This window comes from Anser brachyrhynchus, assembly GCF_964034855.1.
Source record: "Anser brachyrhynchus genome assembly, chromosome: 1".
NCBI lineage: Eukaryota > Metazoa > Chordata > Aves > Anseriformes > Anatidae > Anser > Anser brachyrhynchus.
This window is the reverse complement of record NC_137694.1, coordinates 141,178,534-141,197,351: the sequence shown is the minus strand read 5'-3', so window position 1 is coordinate 141,197,351 and position 18,818 is coordinate 141,178,534. Positions and strand designations below refer to the sequence as shown.

The 18,818-nt window shown below is 39.3% G+C and overlaps 1 protein-coding gene across 3 annotated transcripts in view; it reads left to right on the top strand.

The window, feature by feature from the left end:
* Window positions 1-18,818, top strand: part of GABRG3 (gamma-aminobutyric acid type A receptor subunit gamma3) — a 335,334-nt gene that overhangs the window by 183,727 nt on the left and 132,789 nt on the right. The gene's annotated exons all lie outside the window — the stretch shown is intronic.

Below are 18,818 nucleotides of genomic sequence, written 5' to 3'. Positions count from 1 at the left end.
CTATAAAATCATACCACATGTAAATGAGAAAAGAAATTGCAGTTTTGTTGTGGAGGTGCACAGTTTAGGGATATTCCCAGTAATCTCTGAATGTGTGAGTCTATAGCAAGTAGCATGGTAATGCCTCTGTTCCATAATCTAAAGTAAATGGAGTAGATACTTAGAAACTTATTTCCCTTTTATTTCTTAGCTTGTCCAGTAATCCTAATGTTGTATTGTATGTACTGTCAGTATATTTTAAACCTATGTAGTAGGCAAAACAAATGCATTATTAAAATAGATGGAAAACAAAGGTCAAGCAAGTTTAGCTTGAGATCTAATATTACTGTGAGAGAAAGTTCATTTTGTACTGACTCGTTTGAAAAAGCTTGAGAGCTGTCTGCTCATAGGTACAGCTGCACAGTTGTGTAATCCAAAGTTACACAACACAAATGTTTTACAAACAGTTTTAAAAGGGTCTCTATTAAAGGTTTTTCCTTTAACTACAGGTTAAACTACAGGTCTTAATATCTATGTTCTCAAAAAGTGAATGGGAAATGCACTGTATTGTCTGTATTGTCTTTCTACTTAGAAAATAGTATTTTTTTTTCACTATCTATTAAGAAGTGATAGAAAACTAATTTAATGCCTTCATAATAGATATACTGCTGTGATGGAAGTGTATTGATTTCCATTTATGAATGTTATGCAAATAGTGGCATTCAATTAGAAACTGGATCTGGGTTTCAGCTGATCCAAGTTTTCTTCTTTTTCCCCAGGAAAGTGTTTACAAAAAATCTGCCAATGTAAACATCTTAGTCCTCCAAAACATATCAACACTATTTTTCTGGGTTTTATGATCTACATAGATAAGTGAGCCTGAGCAAAAATACACAGTTGTGTGCTTAATTTGGATATGTGCAATACATGTATACTTAACTGGACAGGAGGCAAGTACCTCCTGAATGAGCTTTCCTGCTAATGAACACTTGTCGCTGAACTATATGCACCTCAGCTATGTTTAGTTATTGCATAAAGCTGCTCTTGCCTTATGGCAAACTACTGTTTTTTTGTTCCAGGACTGGCAAAGGAGTCCCAGTCCAGAGATACTAATTAAATGTATCACAGAAGTTTGATAGGTCCTGCATTAGCAATATCCAAAGAAGAAAGTGAGCACTAATAGATAAGGAAACCACTTCAAACCTTACCTTCACTAGTAGCTAGGCAGTACTGAATGCAAGTAAGAAGTAAGTTATGCTCTGAGATTTTATTAAAAAGAAAAAAAAAAAAAAGAGAGAGAGAGAGAGGCTATCAGTGCCAACTTCAGAAGTCTCCTTGACAAAGTTTCAAATTACATCTTGATTTGAAGATACGCCCCCTAATTTAGATAGATTATCTTATAGCCATTCTACCCTTGAAAACATACATGTGTTACCATCTAGGAGATGAAAGTTACATAAGTTCAAACAGAATCTGAGTGTCCCAGTTTTTTCTGTATGTATTCCTTATAATTTCTTGTCAGATGGAATAACACGTGGAAGAATATTAAAATAACGTTTTATAGCTTTGTTAACCTCCTTTCTCATGTTGATTACAAGAGCCTATTTCTTTAGCTTCATACCAAGTTTTGTTCCTTTCCATGAACTCTTTTAGCACTACAGTTGTCGTAGGACAATCTCCTGTGTGACTGGTTTGTTTTCTTAATCTGTTGTATTTTCAGTGTTATGCGCATTCATAGCAGTCCCAAGATACATGATACACAGTGGGACTTAGAAAGTGAATGACTGAGTGAATGCCTGAATGATTTATTACTGCCTGCTATGACAAGTTTCCGAGGAGACAAGCTTATTATGGATTCCAAGACGTATATCCTTGGATAAAATAGAAATGGTTGTAGAATGCACAGCGTAGCACCCCTTCTCTCTGAATCCCTTTTGTTTGCTCTCCTGCATGCAGACAAATCTTTGCAGCTTCCACTGTAAGCAAGCACAAAAAAGCACAAGTTCTGGAAAATACTCCCTGCATCTCTACTCAAACACAAACAAGGTTAATATTTGTGGTGTTTTTTTTTGGTTTGCTTTTTTTTTTTTTTCCTGGTTGGTTGTTTTTTACCATTTATATACATTTCCCTTGTTAGTTCAGAAATGTGAAACTAAGCTAAAATTATTTCTAGAGGATTTTCCTCTAGTGCCAACAAACTTACACCCTAACCCTTTCATTGCTCTGGGGACAGCTAATATTCCTTGGGTGGGAATACTAAACCGTACTTGATCCAGTTGCCAGAATAAGAAGAACAACAGTTTATAAACAAGAGACCACCTCAGTGTGCTAACAGGGCTTACTAAAACCTATCTACCCCTTCCTGTTGTTTGGAACATATTTTTTACTCTCCTCGGAAGTGATTTTTGAGTGCCTATTTTTTGGTTACATCTAAGGAACACCTCATAAAAACAATTTGGAGATGGACACTGATTTGGGGAGCATTTTCACAGTAACAGCTGGCCCGAGCAGCTAGTCTTGTTCAAGAACCACTCCTGGAGCACTCTGATCAGTGTTGCGATGTGGCAGATCTTTCCCAGTCTGTGAGCCAGTCTGGTCAGAATAACTGCATGTCACAGGCAGGTTTCCTTAATAAAGAGATGCTGCAACACTGGTGTAAATGCCAATGAATGGTATTAATGTGTGTTTGCTTGTGAATGGGTAGAAAGAGTGAATGCTGTGACTTGATCCCAATGTTACAAGCATGTTAGATTTTGCTCTAGGTGATCACATATTCTTCACATGCTTTTGAAGTACTATGTACTGTTGCATAAAAATATTCTGTAAGGGTGGTTCTTCATTTGGGTTAATTTATCTTTCTGAGCTGAGGGAGTCTGCTGTGATACTTCTGGTACTCAAGTATGCTGTTAAACTGCCTCGGTTATATCTATTCAATGCTGGTTTGAACATTGTAGATTGTTCATCCTCATTTCAGGATACTGCCAGAAAAGCTAGTTTATTAAGGTAGTTAGGATTTACATAAATATCAGTAAGGAAGAAGAGGCATTCTGTCTAAAGGACAATGCCAGAACAAGAATAAACAAGTAAAACACAAGCAGAAAAATGCAGGCTGGAAATGAGAAGTTAAGTGCAATTTGTTGTGAAACATGTGCCATAGGATACTCTGGATGCTAAAATTGACTAAGATCCAAAACTGTTTGGACAAATCATTGGAAGAGAAATGCATTGGTAGCTATTAAGCATAGAGATCACTCTGTACAGAGTGCTCAAGATTAACCTAGATTTGTGACACTCCTTCAGGAGACAGAATATGACAGCCACACCAAAATGAAGCCTTACCAGCTGCAGTAATATTGAACTGCAGTGAAAGATGACAGAATAAAAATTATCACTCTGAGTTGATTAATGGGGTTTTGTTGCTTTATTTTTCTTGCTGCTGTTCTGATAAAAACCCAACAATACTGTTCATTTTAAAAAGACCCTTAGATTTAGATTATAGAACCGATGGTATTTTTGTAGCCAATTTTATCTTTTACCAAGTGAGAAGGTCTACAGAGTCCTGAGTGGACCATTATTGGAGGACTGATGCAAGGCAGGAAAGGGTGGGCATCCCTGGTATGCCATTCCTACTGCAAACACTAAAATATGCACATGAACGACCCAAATGTTTTCAGTTCAGTTGAAAATAGAGGCAAGCAAATTTGCCAGCTGTAGATGGTTTGTTTGCTCAGACAGGCCTTAAAGCATGTACTTCTAGCCTTCTAAAAAGTTCAAGTATTTTTTTAAAGTGACTTACAAAAGCACGTAAAGTATTGCAGCAAAAAAGTATGGAAATGTGAAAGGCATTTAAAAAGAATCCATCGAAATCTAACACTGTGCTTGAAAAAGAAGATGCCCATTTTCTAAATATAAACATAGTTCAATCAAATGTTATCCCTTTGAACATGAAACCACTTACGGATATGCAATTTAGATGATCAGTACTTTGAGCCTCATATTATTAATTTTCCAACAGAAGTAGCTGTCATCACCAATTTAAATATGTTTCTTTATTATTCCTTCTAGCCTGGAAAAGGAAATGCTGGTTTTGTGGAATGAGTTGTGCTTTATTTCATCTCATGTATCACCAGTAGAATCATTAATAAAGTCTGAGGGCAGAATTTTACTCCTGATGAAGAACAGGCCAGAAGGAACACTGTTTAATGTTCACATCTCAAGGGGAGCAGCATTAAAGATGTTAGGAAGGCTTTTCAATACACAAAAAGAACTTTAATCCAAATCTGAACTTCCCATATGTGCTCTCTGTAATGGGCTGAACCAGATCATGGGGCATCAATGGAATTCTTGATTAAGCTTTTGTGATGAGCATATTTTAAGCTATTTCAGCTTTTTCCTCTTCTAGGAGGACTCAATACATTTCTCAATACATAACAGACACTGTGTTAAGCGTCTTTTAGATTTTTATGACCCTCCGTCTCCTACTCAAGCCAAGACTCATAAAATTTTACAAGATATTTGAATTGGAATTTCTGCTAATTTTCATCTAATTACTCCAATAGGAAGTGCTATATATCTATGAAATTGGCCAAATTAATCCATTATATAAGTACATTCAGTGTAAAGTTACACTTTCTAAATCTAATTTATGGTAGATTTATGTCAAACTAGTGCATATTGTATAAGGTATAGCAGAGACATCTTTCTAAACATTTACAGTTCTGTGGTTCTATCCTGATTCCAAATTTAAGCACTACATTGTGATACAAGTGTATCAGACTTAAAGCCATCTGATATTATCTCTGTAAATAGCTACTAATACACACACAATTTCTGTTTAACAGAAAAGGCAGTGAAACTTTGCTGAGGTTAAGGATTCCCATTGTCTCCTAGATCAGGGATAGTTGTTGGTGGTGGTTAATTAATATATTATCCCTTGCTCTTCTGGGGATTTCTGTTCCTTACAGAGGGCTAAGGTTTGGGGCTAATAGCAGACCAAATCTCTCTCTCGTTTTATAGTGACTTGAGACTTTTCTCCATGAGATTGAGGGCTCCTCTGGAGAGGCAGCAGCTGCTATTACTTCCAGCAAAAAATGAAACCTTACTGTAAAATTACAGCAAGTGTTGATTAGCAAAGCCTAAAATGCTTGACTCATGATATCCTGGCTCCAGCAAACTCTTGCTGAGACTGGATTGATGGTAGGCTATTCCAGGAAGCTCATACCTACCCCAGTTTTGCAGCAGTCTTCTGAGGATCTGTGATATCTCCATTTGTCCTGCACGGCTGTCTGAGGAAGATAGGAGAACTATGTCACAGACACAAACTCTCTAGGCAATCTGCTGCAGAGCAAGAACAGTGTTAGCATTCCAGGACCTGATGTTCAAGGTAGGCAACTGGATTTAATAGCTGGGATTCCCAGCTCTGACTTACTTTCAAACAAGGAAACAGCAAGTCTAGCAAGAAAACAGGGGCATTCTAGTTTCCCAGAGAATCTAGACTTCTTTCTCTATTTTTTTTTATAAATAAGAAATGATGAGATTTTATTTATTTTTTTATTTTTAATCAGTACCAAAACAAGTTTGGAAAAAAATGCCAGTGAGCAATTTTGATTAAGAATATAAATAGATGACTAATTTATATCTACAGTGTCAGGGGAAAATAAGAGAAAAACTCTGAAGGCAGGCAGGTGGCTCTTCGCTTGTCTGGCAGCTGAAGGTATCAGCAGAAGGCACAGGAGCCTCTGTCACGTGACAGTTATTGCTCATTCCAATGATTTTATCACATGCCTCATTATATTCATTATTTACTTGAAGCCAAAACCACTTTAAGTATCTTTTCATGTGCCAGTGTGAGCTTTTTTTTTTTTTTTTTTTTTTTTTGACAATGTGATACCAAGGCACTGGGAAAAGTTCCACAGACAGGAAGAAAATACCTTTCACCTGGAAACGTAATATAACAGCTATTATATTCTACATATTTATATTATTGCTATTTGCTTATTTAGGTATGTGATATCTGGTTTGCAAATGAATCTGATCTCTATGGCAAGACTGATCCATCACTCAAACTCCTAGCAACACTGCGTTTGTAACTTAACATATAAAGATCATCTTTGTAATATATACAGAGCATCAGGAGACAGTCACATTCCTTGGCATCCTATTTTTTTACCATAAGAAAGAATGACTGATTTTGGCACTCTGTAAGAAACAATTGCATCACAGGACAATGAGGACAATGTGGGGACATTCTGGAACAGAAATCTGCTCTGTCTCAGTTGTGGAGTCATAGCAATAAGAATTTTCTGTAAGTAAGATAAAAGTGCCCCTTTGTGGGTGTTTTATTTCAACATGAGAAAGCAAACTGAATGGCAAGCATCATGCTGCTCTTACAGGCAATAATCAGAGATGGATCAGTAGTGAGCAGTGCCCAAACTCCTAATGATGCTGTGCACAGTTCACTCTTATTTGGGTTATGACAGATTTTGTTCTTTAGTGGTGAACTTGATCCTTGATGAAACTTCCTAAGGCACCTTCCAAGATGCATGTTCCATTGTATATACACTGGTGTTACCCCATATGCAGAGAACATCATTTTCTAATTACTTTAGTCGTTGTAATGGGTGGATTTTATTTTATTTGCTTTTTTTTATTTATTATCCTCTTTTGATAGTCCAGGCTGACAGTGATAATATCGAAGAGAGAAGCCTGAAGGCTATCAAACGGGACTTTAGGGGACTGGGATGGTTAGTGGATGGAGCGGGAGTACAGGTGGTGTTTTCGTCTATCCCTACAGTGGCAGGGAAGGGTACAGAGAGGACACGGAAAGCCCACCTGATTAACACGTGGCTCAGAGGCTGGTGCCAACACAGAAATTTTGTTTTTTTTGACCATGGGGCGCTTTACTCGGCACCCGGCCTGATGACCACAGACGGGTCCCTATCTCTAAGGGGAAAATGGATCCTAGCCCAGGAGCTGGCAGGGCTCATTGAGAGGGCTTTAAACTAGGTAAGAAGGGGGACGGGGCTGAAATAAGGCTTGTTGGAGCTGTGCCAGGGGGAACAATGGCAAGGCTGGGGGAGAAGGCAATGGCCCAACTGAAGAGCATCTACACTAATGCACGCAGCATGGGTAACAAGAGGAGCTGAAAGCCACCATGCAACACGCAGGCTATGACTTGGTTGCCATCAGGGAAACGTGGTGGGACCACTCTCATGACTGGAGCACTGCGATGTCTGGCTATAGGCTCTTCAGAAGGGACAGGCGGCACAGAAGGGGTGGTGGTGTGGCTCTCTATATTAGAGAGTGTTTTGATGTTGTGGAACTTGGGGCTGGGAATGATAAGGTTGAGTCCCTATGGGTTAGGATCAGCGGGAAGGCCATCAGGGCAAGCATCCTGGTGGGGGTCTGTTATAGACTGCCGAACCAGGATGAGGAGAAGGGTGAGGAGTTCTACAGGCAGCTGGCAGAAGTTGCGAAATTGTCAGCACTTGTTCTCGTGGGGGACTTCAACTTCCCAGACGTATCCTGGAAGCACAACACAGCCCAGAGAAAGCAGTCTAGGAGGTTTCTGGAGAGCATGGAAGATAGCTTCCTGACACAGCTGGTTAGAGAGCCTACCAGGGGAGGTGCCCCGCTAGACTTTCTGTTCACAAACAGTGACAGATTGGTGGGAGATGTGGTGGTCGGGAGCTGTCTTGAGCAGAGTGACCACAAAATTGTAGAGTTCTCTATTCTTGGTGAGGTCAGGAAGGGGACTAGTAAAACCGCTGTACTGGACTTCAGGAGGGCTGACTTTGAGCTGTTCAGGACACTGGTTGGCAGAGTCCCCTGGGAGGTGGTTCTGAAGGGCAGAGGAGTCCAGGAAGGCTGGGCATTCTACAGGAAGGAAATCTTAATGGCTCAGGAGCGGTCTGTCCCCATGTGCCCAAAGACAAGCTGGCACGGAAGAAGACCGGCCTGGCTGAACAGAGAGTTGTGGCTCGAGCTTAGGAGAAAAAGGAGGGTTTATAATCTTTGGAAAAGAGGGCGGGCCACTCAGGAGGACTATAAGGATGTTGCGAGGCTGTGCAGGGACAAAATTAGAAAGGCCAAAGCTCATCTGGAGCTCAATTTGGCTACTGCCGTTAAAGATAACAAAAAATGTTTTTACAAATACATCAACACAGAAAGGAAGACTAAGGAGAATCTCCATCCTTTACTGGATGCGGGGGGAAACTTAGTTACAAAAGATGAGGAAAAGGCTGAGGTGCTCAATGCTTTCTTTGCCTCAGTCTTCAGCGGCAAAACCAGTTGTTCTCTGGATACCGAGTACCCTGAGCTGGTGGAAGGGGATGGGGAGCAGGATGTGGCCCTCACTATCCACGAGGAAATGGTTGGCGACCTGCTACAGCATTTGGATGTACGCAAGTCGATGGGGCCGAATGGGATCCACCCAAGGGTACTGAGAGAACTAGCGGAGGAGCTGGCCAAGACACTTTCCATCATTTATCAGCAGTCCTGGCTATCGGGGGAGGTCCCAGTCAACTGGCGGCTAGCAAACATGACGCCCATCTACAAGAAGGGCCGGAGGGTAGACCCGGGGAACTGTAGGCCTGTTAGTTTGACCTCAGTGCCAGGGAAGCTCATGGAGCAACTTATCTTGAGTGTCATCATGCAGCACTTACAGGGCAATTAGGCAAAAAGGCCCAGTCAGCATGGGTTTATGAAAGGCAGGTCCTGCTTGACTAACCTGATCTCCTATGAAAAAGTGAGACACACAGTGGATGAGGGGAAAGGCTGTGGATGTTGTCTACCTTGACTTCAGTAAGGCTTTTGACACCATTTCCCACAACATTCTCCTCAAGAAACTGGCTGCTCGTGGCTTGGACTGGCGTACGCTTCGTTGGGTTAGAAACTGGCTGGATAGACGGGCCCAAAGAGTTGTGGTGAATGGAGTCAAATCCAGTTGGAGGCCGGTCACTAGTGGAGTCCCCCAGGGCTCAGTACTGGGGCCAGTTCTCTTTAATATCTTTATCGATGATCTGGATGAGGGGATCGAGTGCACCCTCAGTAAGTCTGCAGATGACACCAAGTTAGGTGCGTGTGTCGATCTGCTCGAGGGCAGGAAGGCTCTGCAGGAGGATCTGGATAGGCTGGACTGATGGGCTGAGGTCAGCTGTATGAAATTCAACAGGGCCAAGTGCCGGGTCCTGCATCTGGGGCGCAAAAACCCCAAGCAGAGCTACAGGCTGGGAGATGAGTGGTTAGAAGGCTGCCTGGCAGAGAAGGACCTGGGAGTACTGGTTGATAGTCGGCTGAGTATGAGCCAGCAGTGTGCTCAGGTGGCCAAGAAGACCAACAGCATCCCGGCTTGTATAAGAAGCAGTGTGGCCAGCAGGGCTAGGGAAGTGATTGTCCCCCTGTACTCGGCTCTGGTGAGGCCGCACCTCAAGTACTGTGTTCAGTTTTGGGCCCCTCGCTACAAGAAGGACATCGCGGTGCTCGAGCGAGTCCAGAGAAGGGCGACGAAGCTGGTGAGGGGTCTGGAGAACAAGTCTTACGAGGAGCGGCTGAGGGAGCTGGGATTCTTCAGCCTGGAGGAGTCTCAGGGGTAACCTTATCGCTCTCTATAGGTACCTTAAAGGAGGCTGTAGCAAGGTGGGGGTTGGTCTATTCTCCCACGTGCCTGGTGACAGGACGAGGGGGAATGAGCTAAAGTTGCGCCAGGGGAGGTTTAGGTTGGATGTTAGGAAGAACTTTACTGAAAGGGTTGTTAGATATTGGAATGGGCTGCCCAGGGAACTGGTTGAGTCACCATCCCTGGATGTCTTTAAAAGACATTTAGATGTTGAACTTAGTGATATGGTTTAGTGTAGGACTTGTTAGTGTTAGGTCAGAGGTTGGACTAGGTGATCTTGGAGGTCTCTTCCAACCTAGACGATTCTGTGATTCTGTGAACTCAAGAGGAAAAGTGGATTTTTTAATTGGTTGCAATGCTTTCTTCTGGAGACACCTCAGAGGCCACACTGAGGATTGTTTAGTGATGCATCTCTAAGCAATGACAACTGTGTACTTGAATTCACTGGTATCTAATGAGAAGTGAAGAATTACTGAAGAATTGCCTCTGGGCGTAGAGAAGCCATTTGGCACATGGAGAACCAAGTACTGTGCATATATTAGGAGCAGGATAAATGCCAAGCAAAGTCACTGGGGAGGTGAGAAAAGAAGCTCAAGGAGAGACCCGAATGGGCAAGGTTGGATAACCTTCACAATGCTGCAGAAGTTTTTTTTTTTTTTTTTTTTTTTTAAAAAAAAAAAAAAAAAGAAGAAAAAAAGTAGTGACTATTGACTCTCAGATTAGATGTATTTTAGCTAGAATCCAGTCGATAGTTGTTACTTTCGCTAAGTTTGACTGACTAATGATGATGAGATTAGTAGAAACCATCAAAGGTGTCTAGCAGATTCAATAAACAGGGTGAAAGCATCAAGTCCTCAGCCTGGTAGTTATGTCTTGTCAGTTGTGTTTACCTTTAAGCCTGGCAAAATAAGTCAGCCTGGAAACATGAAACTTCCATGAGAAAAGGCTTTTTCTTTGCTTATTATTTTCAAGGCCTTTTCTTGCTTATTGATTCTGCTTCTTCAAAATTAGCAGAAAAACAAAAACATATCACCAGGGTCCACAGGACTAAGAAAGGGAAGGAATTAATGCAGTAGTGCAGCTTTGAAAGAGGTTTTGTTACCATTGCTGGAAACAGTCATGGAAATATCCTTTATATCTGCTTCCATTAGAAGGATGTTGCTGAGGTCTGTCCGGCTGAATCCCTTGCTATGAAGGGCAGGTCTCTCTCCTTAAAAGGCAATTAACTTTTTGTAATGGGCATGCTACAGGACAAATAATAAAACTTGAATCCTTTTTTTTGTAGTTGTGTAGCATATATGTCTGTCAAAATAAAATGCACAGGCATTATGTCTCTTAATATCAGAGAACCCCTCAGACAAACAAGAAATAAGATTTAGATGGGAGAAAAGCAGTAACATAAATTGAGACATCAAATTTAACTTTATTTTTAAATATTTTTATATTCTCCCATATGCTTTGGATTTTTGTTTGATTCCTCTGTTTGTTTTTTTTTTCACAAAACACTGTACTTTTGTATATCTAAGTAGAATCACAGAATCATTAAGGTTGGAAAAGACCTTCAAGATCATCTGGTCCAACCATCACCTTACTACCAATGTTACCTACTAACTGTGTAATGGAAATTGTTATGATGTAATGTTTGCATTAGTCATGAATATTATAGTTGTTTATTTTCTCCCTAAATTTTCATATTGTAGCTTCTGGCAGTCTTACTGCTAAAGTTATGTTTCAGGAACAGCTGACTTTCTCACAAAATCTTTCCATATAAGAAAGAAAACATAGGGAGACGTAGATTGAACAAAAGGTACATGCTCTTATGGTACAATTGGACAAATCAGAGAGCTTATGCAGAAAACACTGAGGCCCCCTCCATTCCATCATCTTCTGCCTGAGTTTCTTTCCCAGGGAAACCAAGTCACTATGGGGAGGGCTGTTGTGTGACTTTGTTTTGTCCTGATGGGAGTTAAGAGCTGTGTAGGGTGTGATTTTGCATCAAGGAGTTCAGAAGTTCTCCCAGCTCCACCAGCTGCTACATAACCTTAAGCAGACTGGTTTAATTCATCCATTGCTTTGCTGCCACTTGCATTGATGTCTTTTGTTGGGCACCAGTAAGCAAAGTTAGCTGCATCTCTTCTTGGTCAGTCCTGAGTACATCAGTTTAGGAACATCCCAATTAATGCCCTTTATTTTTTTCACTCTGGCAGCCTGATTGGACGTCTGTGTTTATTTCTTTTGGAAAACCACCACCAGTGAAAAAATACAAGCCTCATTAAAAACAAATTTGATTATCAGGAAGTGGAGTGAATTGAAATTCACAGTATTTATGTGCTCTCATCAATATATTTCTATTTTTGTCTTTAGCAACACAGGTTACTAGTAAACTACATTAGAGTTGTTCCATGGCTGATATAGCCCTCTCATAGAAAGAAAAGATTAACAAAGTTTCTGGCCTGGGTCTCTAAGTTCAAGTCATTCTATACCATGTCCTATGATATACCGAAGCCTACAAAATTCCTAATTAAATGTATTGCTCCACTGGAGCAGAAGATAAGCATAAATGTGGAAGGTTGATACGAAGGTAGTCCTTATTTGTAGATGAGTATCTTAGAAAAGAACATCCATCCTGATGTCTCCATCTGCTTCTGTTTTGTCCTCAGTAAAAAGTCAAGGAATATAACAACTACAAACCTGCACAAAGAATCTCTTTTAATCTCTGTCTCTCACGGGCATGCATACTTCTGCACAATTGCTGTCACGTACACAAACCCAGAATAATGAAAGAGGATGAGAAAAGAGATTGATAAGAATAAAAAGCTTTCAATCTTTTTATTACTGGCAGGTGCTCAGCTAATAAGGCAATAAGCAATATGCAAGAAGCTGCCTAGAGTAAAACAGAATGAAGCAAAAAGAGGAACAAATCCTATTGCAAATCCTCTGAAACAGACAAACTGAATGCACTTTAGCTGTTCTTAAGGGCATATGAAGTAAATATTCACTTGTAGCCTTGAGACACTGTGATGCTGCTATGCTTATAAGTCTCTCTCTTATCTGTATTAACTGATTTGACACTTGAAAGCACATTTCCTATAATGGTGCTTAAAAAAAAAAATAATTATTATATTATTGTATTGAATATTATTGTCTAGGTAGATTGCAACAGTATACTCTGCATTGATCATGCCATTTGAATAGGTGAAGACAATGTCAGAACTGAGGAAGAATTTTCACAGACTTTTTTTTTTTTATTTTGGGAAAAGATTTTTCCTGTGAGATATAAACATAACTTTTTGATGAATATATATATTATCTTTCTGAAAGATTATAGGATTATTTGGTCCTCAACAGAAAGAAGGATGCACCCTATGATATCCTGAAACACCTTAATCCTGAATACATAATGCTTAGTTTCAAATCTTGTCTGAAAAGGACAATGGAGAGATTCTCTATTTACTTTTAAATTTTGCTTGTAAATGGCTTGATCACATACTAGCTATTTTACAGTTTTTTTAATCATCTCTGACTCTCTGATTTTTTCACTGCAGAAGGTATTATGTGAAGAACATATGCTTAAAGTTTTTCAAAATATAAGACATAATGGAAAAATAATAGCTATTTTACACTTACAGTACTTCCTATGCATTTGTCTGAAACAAAACAGAAATGCCACCTAATTTAGGGGGAAAAAATGGTGATCATTTAGAGCAAACAATCAGCACTGTCCACTTTTAAATTCTGTAAGCTCTGTTGCCCTTTTCAAGTTAAAAAGGCAAGAAAGAAGCAAGAGGTGCATGTTTGTACCTTACAGGTACTTTCTTCCTGTATTGATTGACTTTAAATGAAGCTACTAGACCACAGGAGCATGGAGAAGTTTGCCTGGTAGCGATGACTTTAAACAGAAGGGAACTTTGTGATCTGAACAGTGTATTTGTTCACAGCAGTTGTCTGAAAATCAACATTTCAATAAGACAACATTGCTTGCCTCTGGCAGCCAGAGAAGGTAGCTGCAAACTCTTGGATAAATGTCTCTTATGATTAAAAGGAAACTGAGATACCCAAGTGTTTCATAACATGGTTTCTCCTTTCTTTCTTTTTGTCCCCAAAACCTTTCCCCAAAGTCCAGAGTTGAAATCTTTAAAGGTTTTCTTGTCTAACCTACACAAGACTGCGGAGAGGAAGATAAAAGGGTGTTCCCAGAAATTTGAAAACCTCAAAGTTGTTTGGGGGATTTGTACTGTAGGCTTCTATTGATTTGTGTGCAAAATATAGCAGTATTTATTATGTCAAGGCTTAGCAAAATTGACAGCCAAAAATCCTTGTCTGTGATACTATCAGATTTCAAAAGTTAAGCAAGCTGAGACTAATCACTACTCATATGGGAGTTTCAGAAGGAAAACTCAGGTGTTTCTGTGATCCCAGAATGACAGTTGTACATTTATTTATAATCCTTTTTACTGTGATTCATTATACCCACAAAAAGGTGTCTTCCAGCAAGTATTTTACTTAACTGTATATACCAAAGGAAAACACAAACCAGTGGATGATGTAGTAATCTTTAATGTTTAAACACTACACTAACATGAACAGCAGTATAATGAGATAATGGTCATTAATTGAAGCATGGGAGGTTGTGAATTGGTAGAAGAAAAAAAATCACCAATGGCAGTCAAGCATTGGAGCAGGTTGTCCGGGAGCAATGTGCAGTCTCTGTTATTAAAGGTTTTAAAGACACAAGTGGATAAAGCCCTGAAAAACCTGACCTGAATTCAGTGTCAACCCTATTTTGAGCAGGAGGTTGAACTAGAGACTTACCGAAGTGCCTTCCAACCTGTGAGACTCTATGATACAAGTTTTCTTTGAAACAAGATTTTTTTGGAAAATATTCAATCTTCCTTATAAATCAATTTGATCATATTCAGAGTTATAAATCTGTGTTTGTGAAAACCATCTTTCCCTGAAAATTTTTTAAGAGATTAATTTTCAGTGTTGGCTTTCATAAGGAACCAAAAAAAGGGCAATGAATGAGGGAGTGCAAAGAATGAAAAGTTGTTGCAGCTTCCTGTAGTCAGTTTATTTTTCTGGATGTCTGAGTGTATGTCCTATTAGAAATGGTAATGCCGTTTCTGTATGTTTTTATTTTATGATGGTTATTACCACCGGCAATCATGGGTATATTATTAGTAAGCAAGGTAAACTTTTGTTGATCAAAGCCTTCGATTCTTCCAAAGACTAATATAATCAGGTAATATGTTCAGAAGTCAGGGAGGATATAGAATCTATCCTTTGATTTCCCTAGAGCTCTTCCCACTCTTTGCAGATTCTGGGAATTGATTTTTACATCACTGGCATACTGCTGTGAGAGCTCATTTTTCCACCCATTGGCTATCAACATTTCATACCACACCAGTACGCAATGACTCTAACACTGACTTCAGCAGTTGTTTCCACTCTGCTCACATTAGACACTAATTCCAGTTCTTGTCACAGGTCAGGTACATGAGATCTGTTTACTCTCTTTTCTGACATCTAGTCAGTCCCCACAGAATCACTTCTTACCTTTCACAACTGTTTTCAGACATCTTCTAGGTGTCTCTACTTTCTACAACCCTTTCCTTTTCTCCCTTTTTTTTTTTCCTTATTTTTCCTTACATCCTCTACACACATCCCATGTCCTTTCTTCTCTTTTGCCTTTTTCCTCTCCTTCCCTGTTTTTTTCCCTTCATTCCACTGTCTTCTCCCCATGACTATTTCCTCTTTCCACCTACCGTATGTTTCTTTGCATTTCTGCATGGACTGGCTGTGGCCAGAATTCCCTCCCTTTATCTGGTCTCATGAGGAAAGATGTTCCTTCCAGTTTCTTCCTTCTTTGGCAAGGAACAGAAAGGAGTTGAGAGGCTGAGATTGACCTGCGAAACCACAGTGGTAAACCCTAGAGAGTCTCCCTGCTTGGAAGGTCAGGGTGGTCTCTACATATGAATGGCAAGTCTCAAGTGACATTCAGCTGAACAAGTAAAAAGGGGGAAGAATGAAAAAGTCGAAGAAAGAAAACCAGGAACAAGAAGAAGATTTAAGGACTTGAGAATCTTCTCATGATACAGATGTTGACAGAGGGGAAAATGGATGATTGTGTACGTGTTTAAAGGGGCAGGTCCAGAAAATCTAGGAGAGAAGGAAAAAACCTAGAGAGAAGTAGAATAATTATGAGTAAATGTCTGGATAAGGTATTCACAGTAACAAGAAGTTTGGAATTGGGGAGTAGAGAGAGAAGGCAGAAAGCTAGTATACAAAGTAGACCAAGGCCAACAGAAAAATAAAATGTATAACTATATTACCGATTAGGGCTTAAACACAAAAAGAGAGAAAATATGCTTATTGCAGAATTCATATAGTTTCTTTGGTCTTGTTTTTCTAAATTCTATTTCATAAAAATCTGTTCAGATCAGTTCAGATCAGTTCAACTGAGCTGAAAATTTTGTCCTTTACTGAAACAAACTAGCCAGTTTTTGCATTTCTCTAAAAAAAAAAAAAAAATCTCAACACTTCTCTGTTCTATAGTTTTCTTATCATATATATATATATATATATTTTCATTTTGATCAGAACTTGGAGCAGAAGTGCTGAAATACTGTAAAAATGTTCCCTTAGTATTTCTCAGATGAAAAGGAAGGGCACATCAGAAATCCCTCACCAGTGGTTTTACCTTTGTAGGATTTCTGGACAATTGTGATAACAATGTGAGACTGAAATATTGTTCAGATAGACATACACTTCTCTATGATTATCAAAACAAAACCTTTTGAAGTTCTGGAAAGAACTCATAATACAAATACTATCATGAATGACTGCACTTCCAAATCTGCTTCATCATTTTCATCTTAACTTCAGCTTAAAACCAATATCCATCACAGGATTAAAGAACTTTTGAAACCATAAGAAAACCTAATACCTGCAATAGTCAGAAAGTTCATATCTTCTTAAAGTTAGAGAAACAAGGTTTCAGGTAACTTTCAGAGAGGTTTTTGTAAGTTCTTTGAAATGGTATTTAGTGTATCCTTACCTCTCAAGTCAGGTGAATTAATTACTACTTTCCCAACTATAAAAGACCTTTAGAAACCAAAGAGACTTTCAAGAACTGACCTAAAATATTTATCTAATCTATCAAGTTTCATTATTTCCAAGCTCTTTTTTTCAATAACCATTCTCTCTTTGTGTGACTTTCATTTTCAGCCCTGAAGGATTTTAAGGCACTCAGTATCAAAGTTAGAGCAATTTTACACCTACAATACTTATTACAGTTGAAAGAATGAACTTAGACCTTACAAGTATTAGTGACTGCACAAGATATACTGCAGTCACATTTATAGAACAGTAACACATGAAATGAATGTTGCTGATCTGTCTCAATTAAGAGAGAAGCAATGGAAGTTGCCTCTCACAATTCCTTATCTTTAATTTTTAATGGATAAGTACATTTAAAGAGAGACTTATTTATTTTGTATGCAAAGGCATAAATCAAACAGTTTGTGTGACTTTCTTCATTTAGCTGTTAAAACTTTCAGGTGATGTCTTATATAGAATAGCTTTTGACAGAGACCACCACTTTCTGGGTCTGGGTCTTTTTTTCTTTTTCCTTTTTTTTTTTTTTTCTTTTTACTTTCTTACAGATTATTCTTTTGTTCTTATACCACCGTGAATGGGATGTGATCTTATAAATGAAAAGAGCAACAGACCTACTTAAAAAGACTGAGCAGAGATCTAGCAAAATGTACAGGAATTAATTAAGATGTAGCAAGTGGTATTATCTGCATTTTTATTTTTGGTAATGATACTTGAGTTTTAGCCTCAGGTATATTTAACGTTATCCCAGGTTTAATGTGTTCAGTGTTTGTGCAAAAGTAAATAAGCCCCTGATGTCTTTGATGGATTTATAAGTTGTCAGTAAACCAACCCCAAGTTTATGTGCTGTGATAGCATAGAGACCCAAAATTCACATGCTGTGATGGCATAGAGATAGATCTGAAGAAGTTTAGAGCTGTGGATATCCTCTTGGCTGTATGGCATAGGAGATCTGCTAAAGATCTTTGAATGCAAAACTAGCTGGTCCACGAATACATGCAGGGGTGTCACCAAACACATAGTGCTTTTAATGCTTGATGTTGTAGTCATTGACTGATTAGTTTGCTGTGCATTGCCAACACCAAATGTAAGAACATAGTGCCAGGTGCTCAAATTATCAGAGAGGGGACATTCCAGAGGATTTCCGTACTCACTAAGTCTTATTTTCAGTTATCTGTCTGCAGCTGTGAGACTTGCAAATTTCATTTTAAAATGCCGGCCTAGAAATGTGTATGTTTTTGTTGTTTATAGGCATTGAGTCTTTAAGTGAAACAGCAGATCTGCCAAGACGCTTTTTATATAGCATGTAGCTGGATAGTAAAGGAAAAGCACAGGACATCTTAAATCTCTGGCTTTGGTGTTTTTATTCCCTTAATTTTTTGGGTTTTCTTGTTTTTAAGAGAGGGATTTAGTATTTTAGTCAGAGAAAAGTGTCTCACATAATTACCATTTTTCTTCTGTGTTGTCCCAGCCTAGGATTCCTCTAAATTTCACTTCTGCCCACATGCTATATAGACTATCAATTCATTCTTGAGTATAACAGTATATAACTTGATATAAACTACTGCCCTATTCAATAAGGAACTGTCTAGTTTGGGCTGTGCTAGAGCTGGTTTTCTTCACAGAGGCTTAAATGTCGCTGTGTTTTAGATTTTTGCTGAAGGTAGTGGTGATAACACACTGATTTTTTTGGTTGTTGTAGAGCAGTGCTTGCATGGATTCAAGAACTTTTCTACTTCTCGTGCTGCCCTGCCAGTGGGGAGGCTGGGGGTTTGTAGGGAGCTGGGGGGGACACAACCAGGACAGCTGGCCCAAGCTGACCAAAGGGACATCCCATCCCATATGATATCATGCTCAGCTATAAAATCTGGGGTAAAGAAGGGAGAGATGGGATGGGGGTGGGAGGGGTGGTCAGAGCTTAAGATAGTTCATTGACCTTCAAGGACAGCCTTTTCAGGTATGATGAGTCAACAAACCCCTACAAGGGAAGTTGGCTCAGAGGAGATGGGTGAGAATGAGGAGCCTAAGGTAGGGTGTAATGAATGGACTCCAATTATTGTAAAGAAAGATGAAATTATCTTGGCACAAAAGGGATGGAGGATGACCT